The sequence below is a fragment of the Branchiostoma lanceolatum genome, chromosome 11 (genome assembly GCF_035083965.1).
Source record: "Branchiostoma lanceolatum isolate klBraLanc5 chromosome 11, klBraLanc5.hap2, whole genome shotgun sequence".
NCBI classification, from domain to species: Eukaryota; Metazoa; Chordata; class Leptocardii; order Amphioxiformes; family Branchiostomatidae; genus Branchiostoma; species Branchiostoma lanceolatum.
In genome coordinates, this window is record NC_089732.1 from 16,658,603 (window position 1) to 16,668,779 (window position 10,177).

Below are 10,177 nucleotides of genomic sequence, written 5' to 3' on the forward strand. Positions count from 1 at the left end.
ATTGATTATGCAAATGGTGTCCTCATTAGTTATAGCATGAAGCCCATTCCGTTGTATTCATCTTTTATAAAGCCAACTACACATCCACAATGGAATCTTTATTATGACCTTCCTAGTATTCACCGTAAGGGAAATATAATTTTCTGCATAAACTAGGCGAATTAGGCCTTTATTAGCGCAATGCACTTTCAGTGGTATCTATCTTTCCTAAACCTACACCTACATCTTCAATATGACATCCTTTACATTTATCGTAAGGGAAATACTTTGCATTTATTCTAATAGAGCTCCAACCCTACATTCACTTGTTTCTTTTTTTTAAAAGAAGAACACGTCAGGAAGTACAATATATTTCCCCTTTCCCCTTAACAGGGTATGGGGAGGGAAATATGATAACAAAAGAGCTAAAAACTCGTGAAATTCTAAGAGATGTTTTTTTTAAACTACTGTGATCAACCAAACGCAGTCTAACAGTATAAAACTGAACACTGGTATTTTCAACATTATAACAATACATTCGGGGTAAAATGGAATAATGTTGCCGAAGTAAATGATTGTTGTACCAATTCTTAACATGACATCCTTGAGAGAGCATCTGTGATAATGCTGATGCTTCACAGCTGTGCGGAACATTGTATTAGAGTGGGGATCACAACCAGGACAACAATCATGATAAATGCCATGCAGTCTTCAGGGACGTACTATTAGTTTAGTGACAAAAACATAAAATAGGATTTTATAAGGGAACGAAACGCAGCTTTTTCATTAGCATACTAGTTCTAAATTTGGTCCAATCCCTGTTCACTGTAACTACAATTGTATGCCACCAGCGAAGTAAACCATTCAATTGTATCTTTAGTTTAGTCCAGGAAAATACCAGTGACACAGTCTGACCGTTAATAGGCGCGGCACCTGACGGGCACAGCGTTGGCTCGTAACGACGCAGATGTGAAAATGAGCAACTAAACAATCAAAAAGACTTGCAGTGCTGTACATTCAATAACAGGCTTTTTGCAGAGGCAGTCTTTCTAAAACCACACCCTATTCCCAGCTTATCCAGGTTTCATTACATGCACATTAATGTCCGCCGTTGAACATTGGAAGCTTTCAAAGAACTATCATAGATATTCTAAATATGAATAACATGAAATTTCATTGTCAGGCTAATCAATAATAGTTATTCACATACCTCTGCAACATAAGCTAGACCCAGGCCTGTGAGAAAGCACCTGCCTCCGTACCGTCGAGCCTCTTGAAATGGCGCGGTCAAGAAAAACAAGATGTTTCGAGCTTAATTGTCTACCTTACCTCTCTTGTCTTGTCTGAGATTACATGGTGGGCGTTTCATCACCGTTATGATAATCTATTCTCACGTGGCTTGGTCTGCTGTCAGATATGAATTATTAAACAGGCCACGTCCTGATATTTAGTGAGATAAAACGTAGCTTTGTAGACTTGAATCATGCTGTTGTATTGTAGAACTAAAACTTACACAGCTAGTACAGACAACTTTGGAACTTTCTGCACGTAATGGAAATGTATACATTTCTTATACGCAAAGAAATTAATGTCAATGTTTGGACGAACTTATTTACTCCCCTATCATACTTCCTCGAACTTTGACTTTTTTTAAAAACTTGAGATAGATTATTTTCGGTTAGCAAAAATTCTCTACTTTCTTGGCAATAACGTCTTAAGATCGCGCAGACACTGCAAAGAACAGAATTGCCTTGTCAGTTGAACTTCAGTGTCTCAAATGTAATTCTGTTCCTTGCAGTGTCTGCGCGATCACAGTAGACCAATCCACTCGTGCAGGAATGGTCCATATGACATGACATATATCAATATTTGTCGTATGGTGTTTTTTGCACATATTTCTTCGGTGTTCAGAGATGTACAGTAATATTTTTATTTTGCCGGAGAACACGTAAGTCAAGTCCATGATGTGCGTGGGAGGATTATACAATAGTGATCTTACTGATCAGGTCTATTGTCAGTGCGAGTGTGTCAGATTGCAGTAGACCAATCGGTACGTGAACGGGTATTCATTTAATTGTACGTACAGAACAGTCTTGTAACTCTCAAACGCGCCTCAAGGAATTTCACATATAATATGACTTAACGACTCCGAAAACGCAAGTGTAAGCCCAGCCACTGTTTCAGTACGTGGTTTATTAGACAAGTACACGTGCGCGAATCTTTGTACTCTGTCAGAGAACTGTACTGTTTCTAATCACGTCTGTGGGTGGGAAGATGATATAAAAGTTATCACACTGAAACTGGCTGTTTCTATAGCGTCAGTGTAACTGATTACAGTAGAGTGAGTAGACCGATCTGTACGTGCAGGAATGTTTATTCAGTTTTGAGTACAGTACAGTCTTACAACTCCTAAATTGTGGCGTCGCGGTGGCGTAGTGGCAGGGTGTTTAGCCCAAGGACCCAGAGATACCGGGTTCGAATCTGGGGTTCCCTGATTTGTCCCGTTGACGTTGTGCCCTTGGCAAATGCACTTTACACGACTTTCACCACTTTACTCTGGTGATAATGAGTACTTAGCTTCGGTTAGGGACGTCCCTCGGATAGGACGTTAAATGTGTTTGAGGAGAGCCACACCTCAAGCAAGTTAAAGAACCCAACACATTTATCGAAAAGAGTAGTGGTCCTTCCCGGCGTGTGTGGATCATATAAATCTGTCCGGATATGCAGCTTTTACACTTCAATACAAACCTAGTGTTACGCCTTGATGCAATACAAATAAACAAACTGAGTTGGAACCTCAATGCATTTTGGCCAATAAAGGTTATGGCCTTATCAATATATTTTAAGAAATTTCTAACGCCTAAAGGCTGAACATGTTCTTCATTCTAGATCTCTTCAATAAAACAAGTATCGTTTACATCTGATCATGACTATAGGTTACATCAAGGGGGGTTAAATCGTCTCATCACAAAACACTGTTTCTGAGTCAGCAACTACAATGTGCTCAACTTCGTGTTCTTAAGCATTCGTTCTTCTATGAACCATTTTCAAATAGAACTTGCTTAAATCAAACAGAGAAGTGGGAGATTTTGCACTGCCGAATTTTAGGCAACGGTCGGTGTTACAAATGTGTGTTTCATAATATGTGGTTCGATCTAATATAACAAATCTGGCAAGTAAAGTTAGTGTGTGTTACATCGAGAGACAGTCACAGGTTTACCAATGACAAAATAACCACAAAGCATGCCTACTCAACGATGCACATGATATCGTTCTAATAACAAAAGTTGTGTTATTCTATGTGTCAACTACTGGAACCCACAATGTGCCGTGTAGTTTATATTTCCACACTTCCAAAACATCCACACCATTAACATCCACATACTTTTTTCAGTTTACTGGCTAGTGCAGGAATCTTCAGTTGTTATAGAGTATATCAGATATTATCCACTGGGCTCTACATCTGCAGTTACACAGCTATGACGTATTTCGCGATGGTCTAAACGCTAGCTGTTTGTTCTCAGGGCCCATTGTTTAGTACTTTACCCACCCGCTGGGTCACAGAGCCCACACGGCAGTGCATAAAAGATCTTGAAAATGATGTAAAAAACACCCACGTTTAATGCCTGATTCGATGGTTACAGTATAAAACAAAAAGAAGCAGTCGCAAATACGATTTATCGGCGTTACAAATGTGTAGAAGGTAGGAAATGACAAATGAAAATTTACCGCGTCCCTGGGCGTTTAAGCTAAGCTAAAGAGTGTCCTCCGGTCAATAAACTTTGACCTTAAAGCAAGGTAATCTTCTTAGAAATATATATCAATCTTCAGTTAAAGCCTTGATTGATACAATGTAGGTCCTTAAATTAGGTCTAAAGCGAATATGTTTGATGTCTTTGCATTTTTAACTCATTTCGACAATTTTGTGGTACGTTTTCTCCCATAGTTCCAGATAGCCGATTATGGTTGGCATGCAAATGAGCCAACATGGCGGCGATATGTTGTTCTTTCGATCGGTGTCATTTTTGTCAAATGTTACCATGCATTTTTGAAGATATTGGACAAGATATGAGGTTAACCCTTATGTTGTAGTTTCCACGCGGTACTACAACATGATGTTGAGTTATAATGAGTTCTGTCGGTCTGGATCACAGAGCCTTATTAGCGCCCCATTGTCTGCGAGCACGCTTTCATGCAAATTGCGCATTTGTTACGTATACCTGCGCTTTGAGCGCGATTTTCAACTTGTGAATTCGGCGATCGCTCAGCGTGTGTATCCTGTATTCTGGTCCCGAAAGTTATAGCCTAAGTTCTGGGCGACCCTAGTTTCTCCATATCTTTCAGTGATTTCATTTCCTTGGGTAACGATTCCGGACGTTGAATTATATTATATACTTGCTGAGCTTGTGTTTCTATCCTACATTTCTTTATTTCGCTAGATGAAGGAAAGTATGCTGGAAATAATCATGCCCACACTTGGTATTGTTAAAATGTGTTATGTAAGAACAATTGAGACTGACTGCAGGTACGCATATGAATAGGACAGTTCGCGGAAAAAAGCCACAGGGGGAGATAGAAAGGTAAACATTGCTGCGGTCCGCCTGTAATAGTGTCAACCAATCACGGACAGTTGCCAGTGTCGATTGGCATTTTAAAATCATCAATATTCATGTCCTACGAGTGGGAATTTTTGGACTAGTTTTTGACCATCGTGAATTTGCTGGTCACTTCGTTCACATATCAGAGAATTGTGTGCTTGTGTCATAATTATATACATTACACTTGAATAAAAAAACTCAAATTTCTAGTCATTTCTACACAGAGTAAATCTCAATGACGCTATGCCATTACATATCGATATTAAAGGAGCAAAGACACGATGCCGTTGTGTGGCGAGAACTGATAGAAACTCCAAGCCCTAATAGACTGATCCTGACTGTCCATCACAATTAGCGGTTCGGCCAATGAGAGAGTGACTGCACGTCCGTCGAATATTTGCATTTTCATGTTTTAATTTTGCATTTCTACGTTTTGACGGAGGTGGGGGGGGGGGTATGGTATCGTGTTCTATTTACACTAGGCGCGTGAAACTAAAGGATCACCATGTAGCTTATTTTGAGCACCTTTGATAAAAAATCCGCACGCAAATGTGGTAAACAGTGGGATCGAATGTCAATTTCATTAAGATTACAGCAACTAGAATATTTTCCAGTTTTCAAGCCTCATAAAATGATCTGGGTGCCTCTAAGGCTTTATAGAATAAAACTTTGATTGCTACATACATGCACATGCACAACCTTAAAACAGTACGTTGCATAATCTTTGTTACCTCTCCAATATTGTATCACAAACGTTTTTTGGCTTCATTCTCAAAGTGTATACATTTCTGAGAAAAGAACACTATTTGACAACTGAGAGGATACAGGGGAATTTTAGAAGTATTACACATATCCACCCATGAACCATTTTCTGTTTACAATCTCTTAATCTCACAAGAGTTCTGAGAACATTAAGTCGGCGTGTTTTGCTTAACCTGTCCCGATGAATAGACATTTAAACGAGCGCACCGCTCAATGTCATCCTTTCCGTACGTATTAGAACCCTCTCCACTGTGACCGGTAGGTTCACATTGATAAACGTCCAAAACATGACGTGATTTTGCATAAGGTTCAATCGCGTTGGGTGCAGTCTCATGTGAGAAGGACCGCTCATTATCTGATTTTGGCGACGGATGATCAACGATGTCTTGATTGGAAACTTTTTTGTAGATAGTTTCACAGGCCTGTGTATCTGGACCAGTTAAGATACTGATACATTCATTGCTCTCACGCCTAGTTTTACCGGCAGTTTCAACTTGCCCTAGATGATATTGAGGCACGTCAAAAGCATAGGGCGACCTTGCATACAGTTCACTCGTGTTAGGTATAACCTCATTCCCACAGGACCCCGTATCTGACTTTGTCGTCTGATTATCAACCATGTCGTCATCGGAAACTTCCCCATTGGGGCCGGTATGATCACAAGCCTGTGCGTCTGGACCAGTTAAAGCACTAATGATAGATTCTTCTTTCTTACGACTGGTTTTACGACTGATTTTTAGATCATTGCTGCAGCCTTCCTTTTGGCTCTGACTGACGGTAGCTTGGTGATAAGAAACGTTGTTTACAAGTTTGCCAGCCGCCATGTTGTTTACGTGACTAAAAGAGACATTTGTGTTATCGGGTTGTTTCCTAGCGAATGCACAATACAGAACTAGCGCCAAACCACAGACTACAACGCTAACTCCAACTACTGACACAGTAACCACCCAACCTGATGCCATGGCAACGGTTTGAGGAGATGACGTCTCCTGATGTTCTGACGTTTCTGTCACGAGTTCAGAGGGAGCAGTGTATTCTAGTTTCAAGTCTGCTAGCTGAGGAAATGTTCTAGCTGATGACAAGACACTTTTAGAACCTTTAAGTGATATTTCATATATGTTAGTCTGTGCCAGTTTCTTCGGTTCCTTACTCCATGATGCTGAAGTCAGTGATGTTAGTGGCGACAAGGACGAAGTGATGACGTCGGAGGAGTGAAGGGCCTGATGTTCTATGGGACAGGAACTATGAGGATCACAGGGCTCAACTATGTAGAGTTTACTAGTTTTACCTCTCGGATCCCAGACTTTATAACATTCTGAGATGTATTCATTCAATCTGTGGAGCTCTACGTTCTCTACAATAGCCGGTGTTTTACAGCGGAACAGAGACTGGTCGTTGTACATGTCTGGGCCTAGTCGCACTATCAGATTTGTAAAGACAAATCATAACGGAAACTGTTGTTTTTGGGGCAGGACAAAATTGCTTACATCATGTAGCGTTAGGCTAATTGCACGGCCTGTACAACAATTAGCCAATAAGTTGCACCAAAGAACACCAATACGACATAATTTCTTTTATTTGAATAAATTTGTCTTACATGAAATAATCCAACGTTGTTTGAAAAATCTAGCATCTATATGAAGGTTGAATGGAATGACTATGATGACAGATATAAATAACACATCATATCATGAAAAAAATTGTGTTTTATGAAATTCTCTAACGCTGTTTAATAAAACTAGCATCTATAAAAAGAAAGTTAAATGAATAGATTAAGATAATAGACAACGCATCATAACATCAATAGATTAGTTATATTTGAAATAAGCTAGCATCCGTATCAAGATGGTTAAATGGATGGATTATGATGATAGATAACAATATACTCACTTATGATCAGCTTCTGTCACATAACATAACATTATCTTATCTGTCACTTAACGTAATAAAAAAGTCTATTGCAAATATTCTTCTAATACATATTTCAAATGTGAAAATGATATTTGTGCCCTCCTACTCATTTAACATTCAATATTTCACCGCAGCATTTGCTTTGATGTCTTATCCCATTTCCTATGACAAAAATGGCATTTTACTTGACTGTTCATCCTCATTCATAATAAACAGCTTGACAACGGACCACAAAATGATATTACAAGGACGCACGCTCAAATCTAAAACCTTCCACCTAAAATAATAATCTTCAATGATAAATTTTTTGCATATCTTTAGATTTTGAAGAAAGTTTAACTGTGTTGAATCAATATATGATGAAGTGCCGAAGGTCACCCTGCTTAGTCACTATATATTTATTGACACAAAAAACGGATTATCTCACGGGTTAGAATTCATCTCAGTACCTAGAGTTATTTGCATAATTCCAGATGTATCTAAGCGTCTACTGAGACTTCAGCTTGCCGCCAATTTTACAGCAAATCTTCCTACAGAAGAACGAACAGCTGCACCACACGATACCCAGGGAAGCTAAACAGACAGCCAACAGGAACAAAGCCACGTCCAGCAGGTACTACTGGTACCACGGCAGCTCCACGGCGCGTGCGCGGAGATGGGGCAGTCCGCCATGTTTGATGACGTGTTCTATCCACCAGACGGCCCGCTCCATGGGTGACTGGGGCTGGTCACGGTACAGGCGGGACAGGCGGGCTGCGGTCTCCTGGTAGCTGTGAAGTTGGAAATAAAACGGACCAAAACGACTTTTAAGAATAGGTTCATGTGTTGTCGTGTGTGTGTGTATGTGTGTGTGTGTGTGTGTGTCTGTGTGTTTCTGTGTGCGTGTGTATGTGTGATCAGTCCCGTCATCATATTTGAACTCAAAACCCGTCTACGCCACATTCAAAACAAGTATCCTAGCTGTTAAGAATTGCTGTGTAGCAAATCCTTTATAACGCAGAAGACATCACATGTTGTTGGTGACAACATGAAGAATAGCCTGGTACAACTGTTCGGGGGTGACCGTGCTGAAGTCCAACTTCACCCCCAGTCCCCTGGCCACCACCCGGGCGGCGTTGCCGGGCTGTTCATAGAACAGCGGCAGACAGACCATGGGCACGCCGTGGTGTAGGGCCTCGTACAGTCCGTTCGACCCAGCGTGAGTGATGAAAGCTAGGGTCTTTCGGTGAGCTACAACATATACAGCAAGTTACATGTTCTCTCTCTCTTTCTCTCAGGTTATTGTCTCTCTCGCTATCTCTCTCAATATATAGAAGAAGAATAATTTTTTTTTTGCGCAACAAATGTTATGGTTACATTGTATGGCAATTTGTAGATACATAACAATCGACTATTACTAATATGTAACATTTTCGATGAACTCATCTCCAACGTAACATGACTAGCATGCATCTTATAATGTGCATTCTGAAGGCTAGAACAGTCTACAATTTAATGGTGACGTTATATGCATATATCAAGAGAGAGAAAGAGGGAGACGACAATCTGAGTAGAAGATGATTACAGACTAAGAATCCCATTAGTGTTTTTATCTTATATAGTCATTTTTAAATGATATATGGAAGCCCTATATCTACTGCTGTATCCCTTATATTACTTGACTTTTATTCCAGATTTTCTACGTCCCAGTTTTTTATTGGTCTTATGATAAGAATATTAATCTTGCCCAGTAGGTCGTTCTGAGGCAGCCAGGCCATTAGTTTGGTGTTGTTGCCCAGACCGGTCGGCTTCTCTCCCACGTACCGCCACACCACCTTCTGTCGGAGTCGGGCGAAGGCTGCCGCGAAGACTTCTCGCCTCTCCGCCGACATCGTCTTGACCATCGACCCGAAACTGACCACAATCACCCCGTCGTCTCCCGTGCTCTGGACAAACGCTTCCATGTTCTGTAAAAGGATAAATAAGCTATAGTGAACTTTCTTAATATCTCAATCGACGTGCATCAATATCAAGTTCACGTTTGAACAAAGCTTTCTGGCGTACAGTTTCTATTAACTTACTACTCGTGAGTAAAGAAGAACTCACCTCTGTGAGGGGGTTGTCCACACCGACATTCAGTCCCCCAACTTGAACCATGTTGGGCATGCTGGGACGAGGGAAATCCAGCACATTGTCTGTTTGATAAAGCCACAAGTCCGTACGTGACGTCACGCTCTGAATAGTTTCTTTCTCACCGATATACGTACGGACCAGTTCATCATGCATGCTACTCGCAGACCGTTGTGCCAGCACAGGTACAAAAGACAATAGGGCGTTCAGAAGTCTCTGTACAAACGTCATATCATCGGTTAAATCTGTAAATACCAAAGGCACGTACGACAGAGGGAGCGGTACACCTGTAGTTTTTACGTCAAGAAAAAATGGATCTAGACGCGTAACGGCGATGTGGGGGACCCGGATGTCTAGATGGGCTGAGAGGATAGCGCCGCAAGGAAAGACGGGGTCAGAAATAACGATACTGTACTTGAATGTCCTCAGCCGATCCACCAGGTTACTGTCACCCAGAAGCAGGGAACAGTGTTGTTTTAAACCTTCGTACGTAGATAATGCTTTCGCTTTCTTTGCTGCAGTACTGATACTAACTGCTGTACGGCGCTTTTGTACGGTCGAGTGGAACGACCAGGTGGAGACTATGCAGGGCTGTAGGAGGAAAGTGGGATGCATAAATCGAATAGTACACCTCCACTAAGGTTTCAATAGAAGGATAGTTAGTGAAAACATCATCACAACATATCTGTGACATTCTCTTTGATCAATAATTCTGAAAATGAGGCCTTAGTAATGTAGCATCAATCATATCATATGTATGGAAATAAAGGTATACTTGTTTGGTGATTGGGTAGGTGTCAATGCAAAATAAAGAGTCA

At 40.8% G+C, this 10,177-nt stretch overlaps 1 pseudogene; it reads right to left on the minus strand.

Moving 5' to 3' along the window:
* Nucleotides 1-7,737: 7,737 nt before the first annotated feature.
* On the minus strand, nucleotides 7,738-9,692 carry LOC136444324 (UDP-glucuronosyltransferase 2C1-like; annotated as a pseudogene).
* Between the last annotated feature and the right edge of the window lie 485 nt (nucleotides 9,693-10,177).